General features: G+C 39.0%; 1 protein-coding gene across 4 annotated transcripts in view; it reads left to right on the top strand.

Moving 5' to 3' along the window:
* Positions 1-2,678: 2,678 nt before the first annotated feature.
* The window catches only part of DEUP1 (deuterosome assembly protein 1), a 106,501-nt gene continuing 95,888 nt past the window's right edge, over positions 2,679-13,291 (top strand). For 2 of the 4 annotated variants that reach the window (XM_035009393.1, XM_035009392.1), the window contains exon 1: positions 2,681-2,747. The gene's annotated coding sequence lies outside the window, so the exon portion shown is untranslated. Of the gene's footprint in view, positions 2,748-13,291 lie in introns of all 4 variants that reach the window. The other 2 variants (XM_035009390.1, XM_035009394.1) reach the window with 2 other exon arrangements.

Raw genomic sequence — 13,291 nt, 5'->3', positions numbered from 1 at the left:
TTAATTAGCTTTCATACTGGCCACTGTGTTTTCAGCACCTTACAGTGGCGACTTGGCCCTGCCAAGCATTGTGCTAAGTGTTTTACGTACCTTTTTTAATTAAATTTTTGCCATAACCTATGAGGCGAGTATCATGTTCAATCTAGTTTAAGTGAAAGAAATTTACTGGCTTGTGTAGCCAGAAGATCTGAGGGTATGGGTTCAGCTGTATCTAGGGCTTGAACTATACGGTTAAAGCACTGTACGTATCCCTCCCTACATCTGACTCTGTACTTGTCCCTCCCTGCCTCGGACTTGTTCCTTGTTACTATCCCTACCTCTAACTCCATTCTTGCCAATATCTCTGACTCTATTCCCCTCCCCATCTCTATCTCTATCCTCATTTCTATCTCAGTCTCTATCTATATCCCATCCCGATCCCTCCTTGTCTCTCTGGAAGTCTCTTGTCATATAGCAATCATGGTGGACATCAACAGACCCAAACTTGTATCGTCCCCCTTAGCAACCCAAACAGCAAGAGAGCATCTTCCCTACAGCTCTGGGAGTGAAATCTCAGACAATTGTCTGATTGGCTGTGTTAGGTCATCTGCTTATCCCTGAAGTTGATAGTGATTAGGGAGAAGGATAATGTGGTTACCCAGGTTTGGGTCATACCCAACCATATGGATAGGACAGAGTGGGTTCAGCCCCTACCTAAACTCCATGTGGAGTGAGTGTCCCTACAGAAAAAAGGAGTTCCAAAAGAAGGTGAAAAACAGCTAGGAGGCAAAAAACAAAGGGGGGGGGGGTGGATTTCTACCACTGGCATGCTCTCTCCTTACAGATAAGGAAACTGAACTCAGAAAGAGTATTTTATTTTCCCAAGGACACACTGAAGGTAAGTCATGGAGCTGGGATTCAAATCCAGTTCTGACTCTAAAGTCTTTGTCCCCTAACCATTTTGCTGCATTATGTTCTTTTATACAGTACAAAAAATAAACACTAAGCCTTTGAAATTTAACTGATGACCAGAAATAAAGAAAAAATAATTAATTTGTCTAAATTTGTGAGACAGGGCTAAGGCTGTGACCTGAATTGTCACCCGTATGCCACCCAACCAAGGTAAATCTCTTTACCAAAGAAGTATACTATTCCTTTTTATAATTGTCCATAAACAAACAAACAAAAACATTTGGGTCACTTTGTACCTTTAGGAGTTTTATTGTTTCCTTTTGGGGGGAAGCTTTATTCTTTAAACAGGTAGTCCCCACAGAGCTATTTTCTAAATGATGCTCAGCTTCTTAATGACTTTTCCTAACTAAACATAATCATAGCAATCTTAAACTACCCAAATATACATACACTATATTGGTCTTGATATTGTTCTTTTTTCTGTTTGTTTGTTTGTTTTTAATTTAGTATCTTTTTTTTAATATGAGTATAGCTGACACACAATGTTACATTAGTTGCAGGTGTACAACTTAGTGATTCAAAACCATAGTGAGATATCATCATACATCAGAATAGCTAAAATCAAAATGACAAGAAATCACAAGTGCTGGTGAGGATGTGTAGAAAAGGATCCTTCATGCATTATTAGTAGGAATGTAAGTTGGTGCAGCCACTGTGGGAAACAATATGGAGGTTCCTCAAAAAATTAAAAATAGAAATACCATATAACCCAACAATTCCATTATTGGGTATTTACCCAAACAAAAAACACTAACTTGAAAAGATATATGCACCCCTGTTTATTGCAGCATTGTTCACAAAGTCAAGATAGGGAAGAAACTAAGCATCCATCAATAGATGAATGGATAAAGAAAATGTGGTGTATATATGTATACGTATATGTATATGTATGGAATATTATGTATGTAACCTAAGCATCCATCAATAGACAAAGGGATAGGAAAAATGTGTGTGTGTGTGTGTGTGATATTACATAGCCATAGAAAGGATGAGATTGTGTCATTTGAGACCACATGGATGGACCTATAGTGTATTATACTAAGTGAAGTAAGTCAGTCTTAGCATTGTTTTTAATACTGGTCATGTTTTTTGGTTTCTCTGACACAATACAGGCTACCCTACCTATATACTTTCTATGTTTAATCGCTCATCCATAGGAATCCTAAAGATGTAAAACATGCCATGTGGATATTAAGGGATTTGGGGGCAGGGAATCATCCTAGAGATCATTAAACTCAATCATCTCATTTCACAGATGGGAGAAATCAGATCCAGAGGTTAAGTGGCTTGCCCAAAGTCGCTCTACTGGTTTGGCAGAATCTGGGGACTAGATTTTCTGGTGCTTTTTCTAACATTTTACCATTATTCATATTGTGCCATATCTCATTTACCATGCACTATTAGGTCTTCCTCTTGGGTAAATACAACCTTCTCTGAAACCCTCTGGGCCAGGAAATTCAAGCAGTAAACGTTTGCCCTGGCATACTAGCCATGTGATTAATATAAAGATGAAACAAATACAGTCAAATTCCAAGAAATATAAAGGTGCCATTGAAAAATGCCAAAGATAGATTTATTGATTTATTTATTGATTGATCGTTTGATTTAAAATTTTATTTATTATTTATTTGACAGAGAACAGAAGCAAGGAGAGCAGCAGAGGGAGAGGGAGAAGCAGGCTCCCCACTGAGCAGGGAGCCCGATGCGGGGCTGGATCCCAGGACCCTGGGAACATGACCTGAGCTGAAACCAAGACTTGGACGTTCAACCGACTGAGACACACAGATGCCTTAAGGGTAGAGTATTTATAGAAATTATTTGAAATTCTTCTGCACAGAAGATTTGTCTCATCTCTCCCATTTATTTATATCAGTATAAATAAGTTTATTTTTTTTGGATATTTATTGTCTATTTGGAGTTATATTCCAAGCTACTTCATTTATTTTGTTTCTCAAATTGTTCTAGTTTTGGCCATTGGGAGTTCTTTCAGTTAATTTCTCTGTTCCTTTGACATATCTTCATTATTGTGGGGTTTAGTTTAGTTTTATATTTTGAGGGCACTCCATTGCTTTCTGCCATTATGCGATGTTTCGGGCTCATCTTGTATATGTATATTTCCTGCTTCAGTCCTAGAATCAGCTATTTCTCCAAGGATCTATGTTTCTTTGTATTTAAAGGGCAATTAGAAACCAATATATGAGCAGTAGGTATATTCATATCCACTTGGAATGTTCCAGGTGTCATTGATTCTAGGCCCTCTTAGCTGACAAGCAAGGAAATATTTATGTCTATACTAACCCATGTATACATAAATATCTATAACTATTTCTATTTGTAACCATTCATATCTGTATTAGGCTAAACATGAGTTCCCATCATACAAATTAAAGACCACAATATAGCCATTTATAAAACAAGACAATATGGCTTTAAAAAATATTTAAAACACAGAAATTCATATTAGGAAATCCAATTATTGTTATTGTGTTGTTACTTAATTTTATTGAAATGACTTCTATGAATTAAGAATACTTTCTGTGTATCGCTGAGTGTCATGTTTTCTGGTTATCCTATAAACAATGGTTACTGTGCAGCTGGCCAAATAAAATTGAGTTTGAGATACATGAAAAAGTACTTCAAACAAACATTAATGAATAAACATTCTGTCATCACGGTGTGGGGCTGCAGCACCTGTTTTAGAGAGATACCAGTGTTTTATCCATTTTAGTGTCACACTTCAATGATCACGTGGAACAACATACAAAGTGAAGAAAAATGACTCCCACAACCCTCGTTGCTCAGGTCTGTGTGGCAAGACTACTCATCACGTTGCCACCATTATGCCCCTTTTTGTTCCCGGTATAAAGCACGTTAGCAGTGTCGCTGTTGCGGCTGAATATGAGTTGTTATGCCTATAATAAAACGTGATTCTAGGAGGCATCTGAGTTCAGCATTGAGGGAACATGAGTTGACCATTTCCAATCAGGGAAAAAAACCCAAGCATTTTTCTCTTTTCCTTTTCCCAGACTAAAATTATGAAAACTCTCAGATGTGTCCAGAAAAAGAAGCCGAGGAATATGTAGCACGAAATCTAGTTCATGGTGCTCTCGCAAACAGGGCTATTTCCTGCCCACATGGCTGTATTCCATAGTGCTGTGATTCCGAACAAGGCTTGTTAGAAACAACTTTTGGCAATTTAGGGGAGCTATCTTCTCTAAAAAATAAATTCACATTATTCTGGTGGAACATTTTGGAATGTACCTGAGAGATATACTCGCCTTCAGTCTGCGGTGACCTCAACATCCAGAAACCCAAATTATCTTGGAAAGTTTGTAAATTGCTTTGTAAAGAAGGCATCAATCTCATTATCGTGGTGTTGTGTTGAAATTCCTTATGTGGTCTTATTTCTGAACAGACTGGGGGAATTCTCTCAGCTTGATAAGGATTTATATCCTTAGATGGTAGAGAATGATGATCACTGGTGAAAGGAAACCACACTTTCCTTTTTTCTCTTTTCATAGTTAAATGTTTCAGTTGCATTTTCTCACTTTAACTGGGCATAAGTCACTTACCCATTGATGGCTAAATGAAGTCTGCAAACCATGAAGGGAAAAAAATATTCATTTTTCTGAGATTGGAATCGACAGCAGTGAGCATTACCCTTCAGGCAAGAAAAAGATAATTTCAGTGTTCATTATTTAAAATTGTGCAGTTGTTTTCTTTTCTTGAAACCTCCTTTTTCTTTGAACAAACAAGATGGGGAAACAACTATATAAATGTTTATTTCCAAGAAAGTCAGCTGAGCATTGTAGAAAGAATGTGGGCTTTGAATTCATACAGACAAGAGTTTGAATCTCAGCTCTACCACTTAATAGCTATATGATTGTTGCTAACTTATTTACCCTCATTGGATATTAATTTCCTCATTTCTATAGTAGGAAATAATAATGCCTACAGGGCTGCAGAAAAGATTAAATTAGGTCAGTTATGTATATGATATACACTTGTCACATAGTAAGCGCCTAATAATAGTTGCAATTAGCATCATTATTATTGTCGTTTACTAGTATTATTGTTATATAGCTATTCTGCTATGTTTATTTTTTAATTTTTTTTAAAGTTTTTATTGTTATGTTAATCACCATACATTACATCATTAGTTTTTGATGTAGTGTCCCATGATTCATTGTTTGTGCATAACACCCAGCTATTCTGCTATGTTTAAAACAGAGAGGAAAGTATATGGCCACTTCTAGAAACAGATTGGCCTGAGCAAGTTATAAAATAAAGAACTTAGTCAGAGAATACTTGAATGATAATCGAATAGTGATAAAGGGGACGGGAAAAGCTAACTAGAATGATTGGTTGCTAAGGTATTTTTTCCCCAGTTAAAAGTCCATCCCATGGGGTTAAAGGAAGACTTTCTGCATATCTGAATTCAATGATTCCATCATTCATCCACTCAGAAACTGCTCATTTATGTCGTGTGAAAGGAACAAACAATGGGACCATGCAAGGAAAACGTCATCTGAACCGTAAATACACCAAGAAAAAAAAAAAAAAGCTCACCCTCAGCAAAAGTTAAAGAATATAGATTAATAAAAATATCAGATACTTTTTCTCATAGGATTGAGAAAAATTAGAAAGACTAATAACATATAAATTGGCAAAGATATAGAGACACTCTCATCCACCATTTGTGAGAGTGTAAATTGTTACAACTTTTACACTCCCCAACTTTTTTGGGGGGAGGAAATTTGACAATATCTATCTAAATTTAAAATGTGCACAGGCAGACCAATTTTAAGAATTCATCCTACAGAGGGGCGCCTGGGTGGCTCAGTCGGTTAGGTGTCTGCCTTCAGCTCAGGGCATGATCTCAGGGTCCTGGGATCGAGTCCCGCATCGAGCCTGCTTCTCCCTCTCCCTCTGCCCCTCCCTCTGCTTGTGCTCTCTCTCTCTCAGATAAATAAATAAAATCTTGAAAAAAAAAATAATTCATCCTACACACATAATATCCTGGGAACATAAAGATATTTCTACAAGGAGATTTGGTGCAGCATTGCTTATAATTGCAAAAAAGGAAGGAGGGAGAATGACATACTTCTGTTACATATTTCTGGGTGATAGTTATCCCCAAGATTAGCAGTTCAAAACAACAGATCTTTATTATCTCACAGTTTATTATTTCACAGTTTCTGAAGGTGGTGAATTTGGCTGTGGCTTAGCTGGGTGGTTCTAGCTCAGCGTCTATCATGAGTCAAGATGTTTGCCAGGAGTGCAGTCTTCGAAGGCTTCACTGGAACGGGAGGATCTGCTCACATGTCTGTTGGCAGAGGGCCTCAGTCCCTCTCCACATGGACCACCTGAGCCTCTCCCTAGAGCTGCTTGAGCATTCTCATGACATGGCAGCTGGCTTCTCCCAGAACGAGTGATCTAAGAGAGAGCAAGAGGAAGCTGCCATGCCTTCTGTGGCCTCGCCTTAGAAGTCACACACTATCATTTCTACAATATTCTACAGTATCAATATTCTATCCATTCTAGAATATTCCAAGTCATCAAGTCCAGTCTAAGCTCAAGGGAAAGTGATTTTTGTCTCCACTTTTTGGAGGGAAGAGTGTTGAATGATTCATGGACATATTTTAAAACTACCCCAACTTGTCCTCTGGCCATAAATTATTAAAATTATTTTCACACAGAAAATATACTCATCCCTTTCCAAACCTACCCCTGTCCACCCCCAAATCTCAACCCTTTATAGTATCAGCTTAAAGTTCAGAAGCACGTCATGTTAGTTGGATCCAGGTATGGCTGAAGCTTCTCAGGTGTCATTCCTTAAGTGCAGCTCCTCAAATACAGTTCCTTTGATCTCAAGCCCTATGAGCTAAAAAGACAAGTTATCTGCTCACATACACACCCAATATACATATGTGGGACAGGCAAAGGATAACCACTCTAGACATTCCTGTTTAAAAAGAGGAAAATGGGAGGCCCAAAGCTATCACTGTTCTAAGTCACAATTTAGAAGTTTCTTGATTTGAATTCAGTCCTACTCCTGCCCAGGAATGATTCTCTGTGGCCCTTGCCTCCACATTCTGAGTGCTTGATTACCTCTTCTGATTTATCCTTCCTCTTCCTTGAAAAGTAGGCTGTTTTGGAGCTGTGTACTTTCTCAGTAAAATTTTGGATTCCAAATGCCTCATTTCACTGTGTACTCTGTCTCCTTCAGTCTAAGCCAGTGGTATTTCTGTAATTGGAATTATTTTTAGGAACCTGTGGGCCTCCTATGAGTCTTATTCAGGTCCCCTTCATTAGACAAAAGCCACACTCCAAATCTCTTCAATGTAAATTCTCTCAACCTTGGACTTCTGCTGAACTATGGAAGGACAGCATCCTTAAGCTTCTTTAAAGTTCTGTTGTTTGAACAGCTTTCTGAGGCACCATCTTAGTTAGATCTTCCTGATGTCGTATGTAAACAAGGTATTCTGTAGCTACACCCTCAGCCTTATCTCTAGACTATATCTTCCTGGCAGTGGCCTCGATTTGATCTTTGTTGGGAAGCCATTTCTTCATTTTAGTTTTGTTTGCCATTTGGAAGCATTGGCAATCTTCAAAACCATCCAGTCTGGCTTCTCCACGTTTAACAATCCCTTCTTTAGTTCCCCACTTTCTTCTCACACATTCTTGTCACTGGCAAGAAGAAATTGGGTGGCACCTCAGCACTTTATCTGGACATCTCTTTAGCTAGATCACCCAGGTCATTAGGTGCATGTTCTACCTTCCACATTACCACGGGGGACACTAAGTTTTCTGCCATTACATAACAAGGATCCCCTTTTCTTCGGTTTCCATAAAGCTTTTGCTTACTTGCTTTTGAGACTTTACCCACAGCCTCCCAATGGCAATCAAGCTTTCAGTGATAGTTTCATTCGGCTTTTCCTAACACCCTTCCTCAAAGCCCTGACAGCATTTGCCCACTATCCAATTCCAAAGTCACTCCCACATTTTTAGGTTTTAATATGACAGCACCCAATTTCCAGGTACCAAAAGCAGTATATGTTATCTACTGCTGTGTATCAAATTACTCCAAAATATAGCAGCTTAGAACAACCATGTAGTATATCACTGTTCCTGTGGGTCAGGAATCAGGAAGCAACTTAACTGGGTGGTTTGGCTCAGGGTCTCTCAGGAGATTACAGTCAAGATGTCAGTCAGGGCTGCATTCCTTGGAAGACTTGACTGGGGCTGGCAGACCCACTACCAAGATGGTTCACTCAAATGTATACCGGCAGAGGGCCACAGTCCCTCACTGGCTATTGGCAGGGGCCCCTAGTTTCTTGCCATGTGGGCCTTTCTTTAGGGCTGCTTGAGTGTCCTGGTGACACAGAACTGGCTTCTCCTTGAATGAGTGGTCTGGGAGACAGAGAGCAAAGGGGAAGCTGCAATGTCTTTTATGATCTGTTCTCAGACGTCACACACTGTTGCTTCCACTATATTCTATTCATTAGAAGTGAGTCACTAACCCCACACTCAGAAGAGGGGAATTATGCTCGACCTTTTGGAGAGGACTATCAAGAATTAGTGGGGTTATTTTATTTATGAATGTATCTTTTTTTAAAAAGATTTTATTTATTTGACAGAGAGAGAGACACAGTGAGAGAGGGAAAACAAGCAGGGGGAGTGAGCACGAGAGGGAGAAGCAGGCTTCCCGCCGAGCAGGGAGCCCGATGTGGGGCTCGAACCCAGGACCCTGGGATCAGGACTTGAGCCGAAGGCAGATGCTTAATGACTGAACCACCCAGGGGCCCCATTTTATGAATGTATCTTAAAACTACCTCAATACCCATTAAAATAATGGAGTATGTAAAAAAATACTAACTTAGAAAAATGTTGTTGATACACCATTAAGTAAAAAAGAACAGAGCAAGTTTTATAATATGTATAGCATGATCCTATATTTTGGCAGAAACAAATATAACCTTGCATATGTAGGTATAAACACAGAAATATCCAGAAGCCTACAGACCAAAATGTTGATAGTGCTTACAGAGATCTGGTAGATAGTTGTAAACTAGCCTCGTGGAACTAAAAAGGAGTGGATTTTATATGTTATTTTGAAAAAAGAGTAATGATTTCTTTTTCCTCCTTTGTGTTGTTCTGTGTTTTCCAAACTTGCTAAAAGAAACATGTGTTGCTTATATAATTAGAAGGTAGCAAGGTGCATAATTGGGAGAGATTTAACAGTTAGCTATAAATATTGAATTGAGATTGAAAGAGAACAGAGATGAGATCCCACCCAAGTCTCAACATAATGATCAAATATCCAAGAAGAAAACCTGTGTGTTCCTACTGAAGATTTGATTTGTTAAAAGTTGATAAAAGCAGACATGTACATTGTGAAAAATAATTTCAATTCTATTTGCAGTACTACACGGTAAATGTTGACAAGATTTTAAGAAAGAGTACGTAACAAATGATTTCTAATTAACACAAAAATATGGAAGATTGAAACATGATTTACCTATTTTTCCCTCCTAAAACTCCAATACAATGACAGTAAAGGGTTACAAACACACACACACAGTGAGAGAGAAGAAGAGAGGAGGGGGAGATACAGATAGAGATGGAGGGAGAGAAGGAGGAGAGAGAGCAAAGGGAGAGAATAGGAAAGAAGACAGTGGTATAATTTTAGCTGGATAACTGCTCTGGATAACTCTCACAATATTAAATGGATAAATCCACCATGGATAAATGGTGACTAACTCCACTGACCACAGGAAGCTGAAATCTAAGCCCACCAGGACTAAATCTAAGAAGCATATCAACCCATGTCAAGGACTTAAAAAAAAAAAAAAAAAAAAAAAGCTCAGGAACTGACTCTACCAAGTACTTCAGAATATGGGAGAACAGGTAGAGAAGAAAACAAGAGGGTTGGTTTGAAAGTCCACAAAGGATATAGATTATTACCCAGGTCCTTTCCCCAGCTGGGTCACTGCCTCTTCATGAAGCTGGCAGAAAATCAGAGGTTTACTCTCTGAAGATGGCAAACCAGGGGTCTCTGGACTTAGTGCATTCAGCAGAAAGAATACAGTTACCATACCTAACACAGGGAACTGAATGAAAGCCTCTCTTCTAAACAACCTCTTCCATGGCTCAGCTCTTAGATGCTGGCAGCCATATTGAAGGGCAGGATATTGAAGGAATTCTCTCAGAGGAAAGTGATCAGCCAAAAAGGAAAATGAGGGGAAAAAATGAAATGTTGACACTTGGGAGTCTCCCAACGAAATGGTTGTGTTCTGCCCAATTATCCTCCCATGAAGCCCAGTCTTTAATAAGCCCTACTCTGTCTCACAACATAGGGCTTCTTTCTTAAATCTGAGCCAAAATAAGAATGATGAGAGATTTGAGGGCAACTTTTAACATCACAGAGACCAAAACTAATAGAAAAGATAACACAAGTGAAACTGACAACTTAAGCAGCAGAAGAAAAACAGACAATAATTATCTTCAGGGCAATAAGAAAAAGCATTACATCCATGACATACACACACACACACACACACACACACAAATTATGAAAAAAGAACATTTGGAAAACAAAATAGAGCACCTAGGGGCACCTGGGTGGCTCAGTCGGTTAAACGGCTGCCTTCAGTTGGGGTCATGATCCTAGGGTCCTGGGATCGAGTCCCCTCATTGGGCTCCCTGCTCAGCTGCAAGTCTGCTTCTCCCTCTGCCCCTAACCCTGCTCATGCTCTCTCTCTCTCTCATTCAAATAAATTAAAAAACAAAATAGATCACCTAAAAATTTTAAAATATGACACCAGAAATTACAAATCTGGAAGAAAATTTAGAATACCTTAATGATGGGTATATAGAAAACTATCAAATGAAAAAGAGATAATTGTTAATTTCAGGGGAAACAACATATAAGAAAAGAGTATAACAAAATATTGGCTCAGATAAAAATAATGTTTACATGGATAGAATAATGTAAACTCAAATACTGATCTATGAAAAAATATATGGTTATATAGATGGGTGGATGCAGAGAAGTCTGTGTTTGGGGGAGTTATGATTGTATTCAACACTGGGGATGATCTAGGTAATATGTAAAATACAAAATTAAAAAATAGTACAATAAACTCATCCATTAAAAAGCTGTGATAGATATTTGTCATTTCTTTTCAGGCTGTCCAGCTCCTTTTGTACAACATCTTATTGTATTTGGGAAGTTTACTGCCATATGAGCTCTTTATCCCCAAAATAACCCCCAAATTCTGTTCCAGTGTCCCTGGCAGCTCGCCTGGACCCTGGTCTCCACTACCGGACTTGCTCCCTTGAGAGCCTGACTTCGAAGCGGGTGCCTGGAGGAAGGGGCCCCCATGGAGAACATTTGGCCAGTGAGGGGAGTGGCAGAATCAGTCAGCCTTGGAAGGTGGCCACAAGGTTGAGTTTCAGAGCAGCATTGGCTCCAGTGGGGCAAGTGGTGGTAGAACTTTTTCTTTTTTTAAGGGCAGTCTGTCACATGGCTTTACCCTTTGTTCCTAGAAGCTTAACACCCCCATGAGCCACCCAATTGTATGAGTCCGTCTGCTGTTTGTAAGTAACAACCTGGGAACTGCCGAGGCAAATACAGAAAAACAGCCCCAAAACCTCACATGGTCATCTTGGGAGTGAAAATCACGAGTGGGAAGAGGTGCATCAGGAGACTACTGGTTTTTTGGGGTTTTTTTTTAATATTTTATTTATTTGTCAGAGAGAACGAGAGAGAGAAGCAGGGGGAGTGGCAGGTAGAGGAAGACGCAGGCTCCCCACTAAGCAGGGAGCCCGATGCCGGGCTCGATCCCAGGACCCCGGGATCATGACCTGAGCCGAAGGCAGACGCTTCACCGACTGAGCCACCCAGTCCCGAGACCACTGTTTTTTATTATAAGCCTTTGTCTTCCTATTGGGCTTTCTAACCATGACTATTTTAGTTTCTAACCATGTAAAAGTATAAGTTTGATAAAAATTAAAATTGAAACAAAAGGAAAGAAAACAGAAACAATGAGAACTATCTTTTGGAGAGCGTAAATGCAAGACACAGTGGTACCGTTGTTTGTCTGTGGAGGACATTACTAATTGATAACAGCTCTCTTTCCCTCTGGGGCCTGGAAACAGACTCACAAATCTTCCCAATATCTATTTCTAGGTATAATGAAGGTGGGTCTTCCGATGAAAACTATTTGCTATTCTTAGCCTAAGAGGAAATACTCAATGTCTTATAGGCCTGGACCTGCATTCCTGAACTTAAGTGAAAACAAGCCCAGAATATGTTTTATGGAATACAGAATTAGAACATTTATCCTGGTACACCTAATTCTGACAAATACCTTAATTAAAGGTTATAAGTCACCACTATAAAACTCTATTATTCCAGTGAAATTGTTACAGTTGAAAAAAAAAGCCATTTAGTTTTCTGAACATGAACATGAAGATATATTTTGAAGCTTTATAGCACTATGATTAATAGAATTTTATTACTTGAGAGTTTTCAAAGTAGTGCAAATCTCCTCACTGACAATATTGGCATGACACTATAGAAGAAAAAAATATTTCTTCAAGTCAACATATAGTTAATTCACGTTTGGAGATAAGGCTACCATGACAATATGATAATTTAATGAGGTTTGAACAGCTTCAGAAAAGGGATTATTAAAAGGAATAGAAAAGAAATGTTTTGTGAGAGAAAAACAGAATACCAGAATTACCTGGACAATTTTTAATAGTCATTTGCAAGGACTTCTTGTCACTTCTTTTATTATAATTCTTTCTTTCTTTCCTTCTTTCTTCCTTCTTTCTTTCCTTCCTTCCTTCCTTTCATTCTTTCTTTCCTTCTTTCCATTTCTACTACTACAGTGGTTGGTTTATTTATCTATGATAAAAATGAGTTTCTGTACAAGATTTAAGAAGCATACTTAAATCCATCGAGCAGAGCATCAGTTAAAAATCTCCTGGCATTTTGGCGTGCCTGGGTCTCTCAGTCAGTTAAGTGTCTGACTTCGGCTCAGGTTATGATCTCAGGATCCAGTCCCCTTGTCCAGTTCCCCACTCAGTGGGGAGTCTGCTTTTTCCTCTCCCTCTCCATTTGCCCTTCCCCCCACTCGTGCTCTCTCTGTCTCTCAAATAAATAAATAAAATCTTTTTTTTAAAGATTTGTATTTATTTGACAGAGAGAGACACAGCGAGAGAGGGAACACAAGCAGGGGGAGTGGGAGAGGGAGAAGCAGGCTTCCCACTGAGCAGGGAGCCCGATGTGGGGCTCGAACCCAGGACCCTGGGATTATGACCTGAGCCG

The sequence above is a fragment of the Mirounga leonina genome, unplaced genomic scaffold, assembly GCF_011800145.1.
Source record: "Mirounga leonina isolate KUSES-001 unplaced genomic scaffold, KU_Mleo_1.0 Mir_153, whole genome shotgun sequence".
NCBI lineage: Eukaryota > Metazoa > Chordata > Mammalia > Carnivora > Phocidae > Mirounga > Mirounga leonina.
The sequence above is the reverse complement of the archived record's forward strand: the minus strand, read 5'-3'. Positions and strand labels throughout refer to the sequence as shown.